Raw genomic sequence first — 14712 nt, 5'->3', positions numbered from 1 at the left:
GAACCCCCACAAAGGAATGTCCACACACTGTATTACTGAAAACACAGTCTTTATATAATTAATATTCAAAGGTATGTACACTATCACAATAACACACTTTGTACTTGGAAATCAACAATGGTAAATATATACAATTCTAAAGTGGTACCACCAATATTATCAGATCTCATTAAAGTGCATCAACTATACTGTTAGAATGTCAAACCAGCAATAGAGATAGGAGGTAAAGCAAGATGGTTGACACAATTGGCAGAATACTGGCCCAGCTACCTAGACACAGTTCGGTGTGGCGATCCCCCCACCCGGGCAACCTGTAAAATAAAGATATATAGCACAAGCCCAGTCCATATATTGATCAATAGTCTTGTTCTCTCCTATAATTTTTTTTACCCCCCCCCCCCCCCAATGTACCTGGTGGAGTCGAGTTCTTCAAAGACTTCGAAGTCACTGAGAAGGCTCCGGCCAGTCTGGACTGTACTTCACAACAACACCATATATGGAACTTCCACCCAACAGCCAGTCAGGGGGAAGGGACAGAGTCAGGGCTTCCCAGGACTTTGGGAAAACAAGGTAAGAGGCAATAGAAAGTAAGAGGCCACAGGGGCCATCTTGTTTTCCATCAGGAATCAACTGATTCCAATGGCAGGGCCTGGGTATCCCAAAATGGAGGATACTCCGAGCACCTGTCAAATTCAGCCCTGGAGCTGCCACCAGCCCATACCCTGCTCTGCAGGCCACCCACAGGTGCCCAAAAACATACACTAGGGGCACAGGGTTGTACCCCCCACCCATGGGTGCCGTAAGGGTATCTCATGGGTCTGTTCACCAAACCAAAAGAGAGAGAGCTGCACCGCCAGGAGTCCCACATGAACTCCTGCGCGGAAAACACGACAGAACACATGATAAAAAGGCAGTAAAGGACAAGGATATGGAGGCCCTGTCCCTCCGATGCTTTTCCAGCATCACACTGATACAGCTCACAGTAAGCAACACAAAGCACTGGAAGAATCTTGGTTGTGGCTTATATAGCCAACCACACCCAAACACTAGAGAGTTCATGAGTTATCATGCACTTTCTGTTTGTCAACGGGAAGTGGTAACCAGGAAGTTACTACAAACACTAGGAAGGAATGAAAGGAGGGATTTGTTATGGGTTCTTTGTGTGCCTATGCCAGGCCTGCCAAGCCTCCACCCAGCTTGCCCCAACTACCTGCCTGATACCCATGACACCACCCCAGACCAGAACAGAGAGCCCCCCTCATTGAGGCCAGTTCACTTTCCTCCCGCCGGAGGTGTGTTAACTTCCTGGAGCCTGGTACCCGCCTCCTTTCTTTGGCTCATCCTTTGTGCTTCCGTCGGAGTCAGAGCCCTGAACTTGCATATCCAATAGTACCTCTTTCGCCCTTTGAACATCCTCCTCCATCACCAGTTTGAAACTCTGACCACCATGTTCAAAGGCAAGTCGGAAAGGAAATCCCCAGTGATATCTCACCCCTGCCTCCCTAAGCCACTGTGGAGCACAGCGTCTCGCATTGGTGAATGTGGTGAGGTCCTGGTAAATCGTGATTGAAGCTCCATTGTAGGAGGTGGAGTCCGCTTTCCTAGCCTTCTCCAGAATTCTTGCCTTTTCGGCATAGTAGTGAAGCGAACCAAGATCAAGTGAGGTCCCCGACCACCCCCTCCAGCTCTATCAGCCCTATCAATAGACAGCCTGTCAGTGGCGTCCTCTCCAAACAACAGCTTGACCACATCCTTCACCGCTCAGACTATGTCCCTCTTCATCGCCCCTCAGTCTCAGGAAAACCAAAAACCTAATATTGTTCCGCCATTCCCTATTTTTGATGTCATCCATTTTGAGGGCTGTCTCCTCCTCCCGTCTCTCCATCTCCGAGAGCCTCTTATCAAACTGAGCTTCCAAGATGTCCACGGACGATTGATGGCTCTCCAGGCCTTGCAATCTGTCTTCCACACTGTCCAGCGTCTGATCCAATTTGTCCAGCCTATGACCGATGTCCTTTCTAATACCTCTAATTGCCTCCAGTATCGCCGCAATATCCCTCTTAGTGGACATTTTGTCCGGGGCAGACTTGGCTGTAGTGGTGATTGTTGCACTATGGACCCTTGTTACTGGCCCTTTGTATCGGAACTGTTGCAGAGCCTCTTTCCAGCCCATTCACCAGTGACTCTAAAGGGAACACCACACCGCTCTCCGAGGACAAGGCACACTATGATGCGAAAGAGCAGTAGGCGGGGGGATCCACAAAGAAAGTCAGCAAGCCCTTCCTTGACCAGCAACCCCAGGCCGAACAGAGCACTCCACCTATGAGCAAAGGGGGTATGAGGCACCAACAAGGGCGTGCTACTCAGGGCCACTCTCCTCCCTCCTACAATCAAGCCCAAAAGCCCATACTAGGGGCCACTGCAGCCTCCTCCATATGCAAAGCATCCTCGGCGAAGAACCAGGGGGTGCCCACCACACCGCTCCTTTCCACCAAGCGAGAACCCAGGAGGCATCCCCTACCCCCCACTCTGACCAGCCAACTCAGTCCACTGGCCAAGTCGGGCAGCTTGAACCCCTGTCCCGTCCACACAGGGGACCCCCAGCAAGAGGTGAGGTGGACTAATGGTGCCTCTCCCACCACAGCGACCATACTGATCAGGGGGTGTCCCACCAATGTCCCGACCGGCACACAACTCCACAGGGTATACTGTAAGGAAGGCATGGTATCAAAGTAAGACAGACACAAGTGAACACAGTTCAAGTTCATAGTCTCAACCTAAATCTAAGATGGGAGCAAGCTACGACCATCAAAATAATAATAATACAGTCCTAGTGGAGTCTTTGTCGAAATAAAAGGGCCTATACTAAAAAACCTATTGCCAAGCCTTACCGCTAAGTTGACAAATAATGTGGGAAAATGTTCATGAAAATGAAATAAGTGTTCCCAAAAGGATAAGTCTGTGATAATGATAAGGATATTTAAGCCGTTGGCCTCCCTTCCCCACATTTTCAGCACAGGACAAGGTGGGTCACTCGAGCATAGCAAACTCCTGGACTTCTTTTACATGAGGATGCAGTTCTATTACACGTATCAGGGCCTTCTACGCCCAAGTCTCTTAAGTTATCCAAAAGTCTCTTGCTTCAGAGGGTCTGATGAATCAAACAAACACAAAGTTTCTTTCCAAGTAATCAAAGAGGGCGATTCACTCTTTGCCCTGGTTCCCCCTCAGCCGGGCTCAGATCTCTTTTCCTTTCACAGTTCCTTCTCGAGTGACTCACGGTTCACCCCAGATCTCCCTCAGTTGAGCTCAGATCCCTTTTCCACAATTAGTCTCCCTCAGCCGAGTTCGAACCAATTACAGTTCATGTTTAGCAATCGAAGACTTTCGAATATGTACAGGACTTGGCATAATCCGTTACAGAACCACTTAGATTTTACAGTACACAATTTTTCACTCGGAGTTGGATGCCTAACAGAGTCCTTCAGACCACTCTGTATATGGCATCTACCTTGGTTTCAAAAGTTCAATCATTCCTTGGATATTCCATTATACTTGCGTCGCTCATCACATACGCCTTGCACTCAGTTCTTTGCAGATTTCTTCATGCAATGTTGCTGCTTGCAACCTTGATTCTAACACAGACCGGTCTGTTATATGTCTCCCTGACTCACCGGCTATGCTGACTTTACTGGAATGGCTTTGATGTGGGAGCCAAGGACAGTACCACGGCAGCAATCTCTCCTTCCCGCCTAGGCTATTCATGCGGGAGAGCCCCGGGTACTTTCCACACACAATGCACCTTTCTGCAGCTTCAATTCTCGGTCTTATGTTTCTTATCCTTGAGGGTTTGTGAAAATAGCAGTCTTCTTCCTCTGAAAACGTCAAGGACAATTCCCTCTTTGCAACCCTTTCTGGTCTTGCCGCCTTTCTCCTCATGTTAAGCCACCATCTCTGAACTGCTGCTTCCTCGTGTGTTTTTCCTTGCTCAAAGTGTGCTTTTGTGCTCTGCCTTTTATCTGTGTGGGGAAATGTGATGGAAGTCAGGTGTGTGTAATTATCAGTAATGGCCTGACTCTGCCTGACCCTTATGTTCGGACATGTCAGGTATACTGCTCTAGTGTTAGTCCGTTGTTGCTCATGATGAATTGCCAGTGAGAAAATGCTCATATTGCAAAGGTGGGGGTTTCAGTCTCTAGATATCCTACCTGGTAGGATGGGGAAGGGTGTTATAAGGAAGGGGATACTGCGTCTCGCCCTTTGGTGTCCCACTTCCACTCCCCAAAGACCCCCCATCCAGGTGATCCTCCCGCACTTGTCCACCCACAGGAACTAGATCCAATAGCGATGGCTGTGTCCTGGCCACCTAGATGACAGATCCTCAGGGACTAGTGAGTGAGACACCTTCAGGTTTCTCACAATCCTCACCATCTACTTTATACACATTTCCGAAGTGTTCAATCGACCTATTCTCTGGTATCGGGTTTAATTGTTTAAAATTAAAATTATTAGCCTCTTCATAAATGAGACTCCAGAACTCCTTTAGTTTCTCCTTAGTCTCTCTAGATACCAATGTATGTAACATCTTCTGCGAGTCTCTCAGCAATTGATCATATCTGCGTAGAAGCTATTTTCTATAGGCCCTTTGTATTTCTCTGTGCTTTTAAATGCCCAGGCCTATGGACTTGCGCAGTTCTCCTCAGTTCCCTATTTTTGTTCTGGACCACTGGGTCATATGCATGTTTCTGAACTACCATCTTTTTCCCTCCTGGGTGAGGCATCTCGGCATAGACTCTTTCCAATAAGATATTATATAGCACTTTAACTAACAAGGCCGAATGATCTTCTTCAGAATACAGTTTTGCCATAACAGAATTGAAGGAATGTATATTAAAGCTCTTCCAGGATAGACAATTCCCCTCTAGATTAACCTCTAGGGCCACAGGATAGAGCGTAGGAGAAGACCCGGTGATCTCTACCCTCCAGTTTAAACAGAGTAGTAGATGGTCACTTGTCGTGTTAGGCATTACCGTCATAGATACAATGTCTAGGAATATGTCCTCTGAGACGAAGAAGTAGTCCAAGACATTTTTCTGCGGGCCTCTAACCCAAGTAAAACGGGGTGGATCATCACCCGGCACATTGCCATTTACCATGAAGAAACTCAATGCATCAGTTAAAGCCAGCCACGCATTTCCACGCTTTGCCACATCTTTCTCACTGTTTGCTGTTACCAGGGATTCATAGACAAAAAGCATTAAGGTCTCCACAGATGATAATGGAGTTGAGTTTCTCTGCACTTGCCTGTTGTAAATCACATTTTGTAGAGCTTCAAAAAAGTCGGTTTGAGAAACTTTGCCCGGATTCCAATACAGATTTAAAATTAGTATGAAGTCCAAGCAGGACTTCATTAGTATGAAGTCCAAGCATAAACATACTTATCCCAGTTGATCTCAACTGCCTGTACAAAGAAATTCAGCTGAGTTCAGACTGAGCATAAATTGGCACAGAAACAGTTAGATCATTACGGAGCCCAAATAACAACCCAGACGCCTGGCTTCCCTTATCCCCTTTATAGGCTGGATTTAACAAACAAGAAAATCCATAAAATGTAGAGAATTCCAACAGCCAGGACTCCTGGAGGCAAAAACATCAGCATTCTACAAATCAACACTTGTTTCCCCAAACAGATGTGTGTGGCCCCTGCAGTTCCACAAGATAGGTTTAAGGTCTTTAAATGCTTTATTAAATGTGGTCACAGGGTACTATTCACAATAGTGAGGGTCCAAGCTAGGAGCCAACCAGCTCTAAATAGTGTTTTCACTCAATCGACTTGGGCCCTCAGTGTAATCAACTATTGGTCTTTTGAAAGCCCTGTTGTTAAACATGTTATCTGTAAGGTAAAAGCCAGTTCCGGGCGATACCCCAGTTCCTGGTGTTGTTTGACAAGAGCTTGACTGTTTGTGAGCAATGATTTTAAAGTTGAAGCTGTGATGTCAAAACCCCAGGCACTGAAGTGGTCAGACGCTGCAAGGACCTGTTCCAATACTATACATAAATAGAAATGCAAGATAACTTTGTCTAACCAATGGTCATTCCGAAATCCACTTGACATTGAGTTGATGTGGGATAAGTGTGGAACCATCTTTAAGAGCCGTAAAACATAGGTCCTGTTTAAGATCACTTGTTTGTGGGCCAATGGCAGTTTCTCTATAACTACACAGTTGCTGGAGGTTTGGGTGGTGCGGTCCATCATATTCCCACCTTGTTCTGGACGTGCGGGGAGTTGGGGCAGTAACGTTCTTCTCTGCATCAGAGTCTTGAATTCTGGTGCTGTAAGATTTTTAAAAGTCTTCCGTGTTAAATCATGTTGGTTATGAGGGGAGTGTGCGCCAGAAACAATCCTCACTAGGTCTGTAGGGGCCATGTTTATGCACAGGCTTGCAGATCTTTCTGACACAGTCGTTCCGTGTTGAGACCCTGTCTAGGCGGGGCACAAGATGCTTTGCAGTTGATAGTGTAGAATGAATTTCCCTTGAGGGAGCTCTTTAAAATTAACGGGACCTTGGTCCTCTGTGATGTGACCTCTTCTCCTACTTCATTCACCAACAAAGGCTCCAACTGCGAAGCCACACTAGTGGGGCTGCAAGTGTTAGATCTTACAGTTCTTTTGGCTTTTGTCCCTTGGGGCCCACACACTTCATTAGAACATCGGGTGACTTGGGAGGTGGATGTTGTGGGGCGGTTATGTATTAATTTTTTACTTTTTCTGTCGATTGGTGCCCTCACCAGGCTAGCCATTCTTGGCCTTAAAAATTGGGAAAATCACTGAATCTACAAGGGATATTGTCTCAGCCCCCACCTCGATTACACTCCCCTCAGCCCTCAGATCTTCCACAACCTCCACTATGGTATCATGGATGGGCAATGGCTCAACATTAGGGAGTTGGTAATCTTTAAATAAACGCATGCTCACGCAGAGTAGGAAATTCATAAGTTTAACCTCCTTAGCCCTACCATCTTCTCACTGTATTTTAAAGTCATTTTTGAAGGGGCAGGCATTGCTCTGGGCTACAACATCCTTTCTAACCACCTCCTGAACAATTTGGCAATTGGATCCTTTGAGAACACCCTCTAGAAATGCACATTTTGCATTCAGTTCATTTAGGAGGCAAGATTGAGAGCGCTAAGTACAACGGGTGGTTTCCTGAAAGTTAAGAAGAATAGTTAAGGCAATCGTTAAGTTCTCCATGCAAGCATCAGGTACATCGATGGGGTCAGCAATGGCCCCAGCATATGCAAATATCTTCATGCACCATCTCGAATACACCCACATTTTACACCACAGCCATTGATCCCCAAAGCTACTAATGTGGAGAAGATATATAGATGACATCTTCGCCATATAGACTGGTGAGAAGGAAGAAGTGGATGAATTTCTGGAATACATCAACTCCATTAATTCCTGAGTCAAGGTCACCATGGAGATAGGGGATCCAAAACTACATTTTCTAGATGTAGAAGTTGCAGTTGTCAACAATGAGATAATAACGAATACCTTCAGGAAAAAGACAGACATTAACAACACTGTTCATTCCTGAGCTACCATCCAAGACATCTCAAGGACAACCTACCATACAGCCAATTTCTGAGACTAAGGAAGATTAGGTCCAGAGACACCACTTTTAGGGATGAATCACAGAAACTATCAGAGAGACACTATAAGAGAGGATACGCCTCAGAGATGGTGGAGGTAGCTAAGACAAAAGCCACAGAACAAGATTTGGACACTCTCTTGAGCCCACAGCCCAAGATAAGGGAAACCCTGTTCTTATTCTTGATGTGTTCTCAAGCCACAGCCACCATGTCACCAGACTCCACAAGAAACATTGGAGATGGATCAAATTGGACCGTCAATTGGACAAACATTTTCCCAAACCACTGATGATTGCCTACAAGAGAGGAAGACATTTCCGAGACCAACTTGTAAAGGCAGAAAGACAGAAGACATCAAAGCAGTTATTGCTACAAAAATGCAAAAATTTAACTTTTCCCTGCCTTAGTTGCAACAATTGCGACAACAATTTTAAAGGCATATACATAAGAAATCCCCGATCAGGATCAAAGATTAGGGATTTCACTACATGCAATAGTAACAACATAATCTATGGCCTAAGTTGCCTTTGTGGTATTTTCTATGTTGGACAAACAATCAGAAAAGCAAAGGAGAGGTGGATCGAACACAACAGCAATATTCGCATGCATAGCACTAAGTCCCCGGGGGCGAAAAAAGACATACAGTGGCACATCTCTGCTGTGTCATTCTTGAAGTGGTTGGGAGGCCACAGAGAGGGGGCGACTTCACTAAAAAAACAGACCCAAAGAGAACTCTATTGATTAGACAAATTGGATGTGGTAAGATGACACTTTAAACCCTTGCAGCGTCAGATTCATACATATATGGTCACAATTAGAAACATACTGCCCAACACCACCGGGATGCCTATCGCTGAAATCATTATGACACCACTAATCCTTGGACGCGTCAGATGGATACACACAGTCACAAATAGCATATTGCTCAATACCACACATAAACTGAAATACTATAGATATGTCTGTAATATCAGTTTATATGTACAGCATACCCGATATATATTGTGCCGTGAATGGAATAATGCAGGATCAAGTCACACTGGCCCCATGAGATTGTGAGCAGTAGAGAGTAATACTCATTCAACTGGATGTGCTATTTGGCATCACACCCTGTAGATTTGGTCCCTTATTACCTCTGTCCCAACCTGGCACGCCTGTGCCCATGAGATTACATACATACCATATATCTGGGAGTCACGTTCTTCACAGCCCTTAGTCTATTTTGGGCCACTTCCTTTAGCCACCCATTCGTTTGGGCGTTTGTTTACATATGACGTCCCCGCATACTCGAGCATTGACATCACACACAAGAATACCTTTATTTACTGATTACTTTGGCAGCAGACCTTTCTCACACGAAGATACGCTGGCTGCACACTTTGCTCATCAGAACCATAAGGTAAGGCTGCCCTTCAGGCTGCATAACCCAAACCTTTTTTCAGTTCCGGATACTTTTTAATGCTTTCTAATCTCACACTATGAGTTGGCGGACTCGTGTATTCCTCTGAACATTAGCTATCAGGATGGGAACTAGGATCGCTAGAGTCACTTTGTATCTGTAGACATTGGATAGTTACTATATGTAAAGAATTAGCACCCCATTTTGTACAGACATATTTCCATGTGGTATCCCTATAGATGGTCCAATTGATCCCAGATGTGAATTCATGAGACACCGAATGTTAGACCAAGGCATTAGGGGCCGAGGTGATACTCTAAGAATGACTCACCGATCGTAGAATTGACCCTGTCTGCTTCTATTATGTATCTCCTCTGGCACACCATATAGATTTTGAATGATATAAACGTTTACGCATGATATTATACTAATGACGCTGGAAAGGAGGCGCCACCTGACCACAATCCGATATATTTTATTTTCAATCCCCAGACGGATCAACCTACACGCAAGCATTCTGGTGCGGGCTCCCTCGCAAGACCAAGATAATTTCCTTTCTTTACTTATAAGGTATGACACCTTCCCGAGATTTCAGCTAACCATGACTGCCACAATGGGCTATTTGTCCTCAAAAATGTCTCTTCTCTGACTCCCTTCTTCTCTCAATGTTCAGAGATTTTGTACACCAACATCTCTTCCTGGGAATCACTGATTTGTCCTAATGAATACCAGACCCTACAGTCCAGACATCCAGGTGAATGACTACTTGATACATGCGAGTGAGATATCATGAGAATATTGGAATGACTAATTAAATTGCATACCTATATGTTCTGATTTATTTAAACAATAGGTCCCTCTTAGGAGAATTTGGAGACAAGTTTAATCAAGTTTATTGCTCCTGATGAAGACAATTGGAGCTGAAACGCGTTGAGCTCTATCTATATCGAATTGGTTTACTTACTAAATGTCAATACCAACCCAAAAAATCCTTTGGGGTGACACATTTCTGTTTTTGATTTGTGATATTGTTTTTGGGGAAAATTTGACAACTTATAAAGTACGAACCTTATAACTATATATGAATTTTGTGGATTATTGAATTACCCGTAACAATTATTAGCATACTCATACCTGGAAGTCACCAGCTCTGACTGATAACAGTACATTGGTGTGCAGGGGGCGCAAGGGTTTCTTTTCTTCGGACCTTCTTCTTCTCTCAATGTTTATATTTTTACAGGGTTGGGGGTGAGGCGCCTCAGCTGCATTGACCAGGCTTCTCAATCCCACTCTAGGATTTGGAGGAGGCCTCTCTTTGCCACCTCCCCAACTCTGCTTAGGTTCCAACTCACAAGGAGCCTACACTTGAATGCTTAACAGAAGGGGCGTAGTAGGGTAAGGCGGCATAGGGGGACATTTAATCGTTCTTATCCCATCTCTGTCTCCAGTTGAGACGCCAACCACAGCTACTCCCACCGGTTCCTAAATGATAGCATTACATAGTTCAAAGCCCAAAATATTAACCTTATTTGACTCAAGTAGAAGTTTTGTACTCGCCAAATCCTTCTGCAAAGTACATGGCATTGGAGGTCTAGATAAGCAGGCCTCATTTATGACTTTTTTCCTCCGCGTCACTCTGTCTTCAACTTGATCAAGGTGAAAGGCAAATTCTAGATCTGTGATCTTCCTGACGATCTCTCTGCTCACAGAAAGGAGGGCTATGAACAAGTCATTAGGGCTTTCTCCAGCCAATGTAGAAACCTCCCATGACACATTACTTGTCGCTCCATGGTCATTTAACGTCTTGTGCACATTCTCTTGCTGCTTATTGCCAAAAAAAGACTTCCATAGATTTTTGTTTTGTCAGGAATGTTGGGGGGGCAGATTTAGGTACTTGACATAAAGGTGTTAAGACCTTCGGCATTGATGCATGAAAACGCATTTGGGAGACCACAGAGAGGGGTTCTTGTTGGTTGGGAGAAACCTTTGCAAAGACATATAGGGAACAATCACAGCGTTAGGAGTGGTGGTAGCAGAACAATTCACAATGATGGTAGCCAAATTCCTGCTTGGTCTGCCACATATAGGCAGGAATAAGCACTGAGGTATTAGTTGGTGTACCCACAGGCAGCTTCCACCTGACTCCTGAGCTGCTTCCTTTCACTCCTTCCAGCAAGAAAAAAATAAGTTATTAAAGTAGGAGGGGCCCCCTGGCTCCGCGACCCATATTTATTCATGGTCCTGTCTATGGCAAGCTTCAAGCTCGACCTCAAGGTAGGTACAAATCCTGACTCAACGTTGATAAAGGTCAGACTGGTAAAACGGCTTCTCAAGTCATAAAGTAGTTCAGTAACAGTTCAATGGGTTAAAACAGTACAGATTGACAATAAACCAAACGGAGAGGAGGTTTAACGAGGCCAGTGGCAACAGCAAAGAAGGCAAGAAAGGCAATTTCACTAATAAGTGAATGATTGCTGTATAGCCTTATGGGAGGCACGTTTGAAAAGACACTGGATACGGATGCAAAGAGAGGGTCCCTTGAATGCCCCTCCTCGCCTCTATGAACATGACGGCCCGAAGAGTCAAAAACTCACAAAGTCACTCACTATTCAGGCAAGGCCCAGGAGGATCAGTGACTGACATGTATGCAGAAATGTATTCTCTCAGACAGCCATTCAAACCCTATCCAGTGAATGTCTTTATGGATACAGGTGCTTCAACATTGGTCATGGATCCAAATGCCTCGATGAATGATGTTGACTAATGCTGGGAAACCACTGTGCTGACGTCATTCGTGACACCACGACATAACCATGTTAGTCATGAAGTACACTCGCAACCATGCACAACGTTACACAACCATACACTCGTATACACGAAGAACATGCTTACTCAGTTCTGTAGATAGAGGACAGATACATATACATGCTGTCAAAAGCTTCTATTATTTTTCTCATTAGCCAAGTGCAGAAATGCTGAACGCAAGGCAACAAAGAGGTGCAGAGCAAGCTTGCAGATGCTTATGGAAACTAATTCTTTGGAACTACAGGACCACATAAGGAGCCTGGCAGGACCAAATCCGACTAACCTATAGGAAACATAGCATGATATAGATGTGTAGAAATCATAGTATAAGTATAACGAGGATCACATAAGGCCACAAGCCGCAGGATGAGAGACAAGGGAAGGCAGAACCAGGCTGCACAGAACAGGAAGGCCAGGGCTCAGAACCAAGGTCAGAGACGAGCTGCACATTCCAAACCTAAAATGACAAGGAGCCATTTGCAGAAAAACAGAATAAATCCTCATGAATTGCAGACCAGAAGAGCTCCATTTCGTGGTCCTCAACCACGTGATGCAGCTGAGCTAGACAATGGTTATTCACCCGCGATCGAAAGATGAACAGTTCTAAGCACCACAGACATGAAATGAAACATGAACAATTTAACAACAATGCAACAAGGGTATCACTACATAATATCCCCCAAAAAAAAATATTGCCATAGATATGGCCGTTTGGTTCGCCATAGGCGATATTTTTGTTGGGGATATTATGTGGGAGCGGGGGTTGCGGTGATGTCCCCCGCACATTAAAACGCACATTAAAAAATGATGCGGGGGTTGCGGGGGTGTCCCCCGCAGGCTCCCTGGGTGAATTTTGCAGCAAAAATATGGCGATATTTTTGCATCGCAATATATTTTTGCGGCGGAATTAACACATGGAACCGCAACATGGAGAGCACTCTCACAGGCAAAAGTGGTACTGCTAACAGATACACTGGGAACACATAGTCATTCTCATCACCTTGAAAAGGTGCACAGAGCGCTGAGAACAGAGCTGGGTCCCAGGCCTGGGGAGACCAGTTCCAGCTAATCTGGGGTCAGAAGTCCAGGGGTGGATGACAGATGGCAAGGGCCAATGGTAATCCTGCGATCCTGAAAATATGTGATAGGTAGTTCCTTGGGGAAGGGGCAGGCCAGCCACCTGACATGAGAGGGCCAATTAACTAAGATCCTTAGGGGCAAACGATGTGGTATACCACTCCGATCACCCAACCAGAAAGTGGGATAGGTTTTCCATGGAAGGGCCCATCTTGTGACGATACTCTGCAACAAAAAGGCTTGACATGAGTTTGGGAGCGATGACTCTGGAGATTATTGAATGTCCTGCATGATCCCTGTCGATTTATGTAATAAACAGTCTAACTTTCCCTTGGCTGAGTCTTCCGTTTGTCCTGGCGGAAGGGTTGTTGGACCCTGGGATCTGAATGGATAAGCTTGTAGTAACCCCCAGACCTCTGACACACCAGACCTCACCAACAGATGCTGTTAGATGTAAGGATGTAAATGTAAATGGCACCCACCACGGTCCACCATTGGGCAAACGCTCAGTCAGGCAAAGGGTTGCAGGTGGAAGCAAGTGCAGAGTTCACTTCTCATCCTCACATCCTCGACGGACCACAACAGGCAATTCTCTGCCACTCCCACGCTGCCACCATGGGGTTAGTGGTTCTTAAAGGGCTACTTCTTCCTTGGTCCATGTAAAAAGTAAAAAGCCAAAAAACCCTTGCTGGCACACCACTGCTCCATTCCAGAACACGGCAGACCATTCTCTGCCACTCCTGTGCCGAGCATTTATGTTGGAATTAATTTGGATTTCACAGTACAAAACTGTGTGTCGCGATATATGTATAATTTGCATTTCTCACATGGAATATTCCAAATTAGTGTTTTCTCCTTAATTTTGGATGCAAAATTGTGAAAGTGTTTTGCCCACCACTAATAACTTCATCCACATCACTGTCACACCCAAAGCACAACTACATCACAACTAGATCAAAACTTCAGCTCAGCGGTATCCATGCCCCAACCGCAACCGTATCTGCATCACATTACAGCCGATCTCAATCAAAATCACATAATTATGTCTATGTAAACACAATGTGCTCATCCCAGCCACATCACATCCACATCACAATTACATCCACACGAAAGCCACACCACAACCACATGATAATCACATCCACGTCTCAACATCCTGATCACAACCACAACTTAATCACAATGAATTCATAACCACAGCACAATAACATCCACAACACAATCACATCACAACATCCATAACACTGGCACATTACAACCACATCTGCGTAACAACCACATCACATTCAAACCACAAGCGCAACACATCAATATCACAAACACACCACATCCACATCAAAACCAGACCCACATCAAAACTGTATCTTCATCATATCACCCCGGTCACAGCCACATCATAATTCTATTGCAGCCACATCAGCTTGACAACTACACCCAGTACCATATACATATCCATGTCACATCACAGCTACATCCCATGCAAAATCATGTTGCAGCCACATCACAACTATAATCACATCACCACCATATCCACAATCAAGATGAAGACATCAGATATTTGTGATGTGTAATTGTTACTTTTATTATTATACATGGAGCAATAGCACAAGTGGGGCTTTATTCAGTTGCATACATTGTGAACCAAATTATTCATAAGGACTTCTATATTTTGCAGATAATGCACAGTGAGATAAAATGGTTTATCTAGAATCACACACTTTAGTTAAGTGTTGAAGCTTGCATTTATGAGGAGTCTTCAATGTGGGTATATTGAC

This window comes from Ambystoma mexicanum, chromosome 4p (genome assembly GCF_040938575.1).
Source record: "Ambystoma mexicanum isolate Mex_15411 chromosome 4p, UKY_AmexF1_1, whole genome shotgun sequence".
In the NCBI taxonomy this organism is placed as follows: Eukaryota; Metazoa; Chordata; class Amphibia; order Caudata; family Ambystomatidae; genus Ambystoma; species Ambystoma mexicanum.
This window is presented reverse-complemented; position numbering follows the sequence as displayed.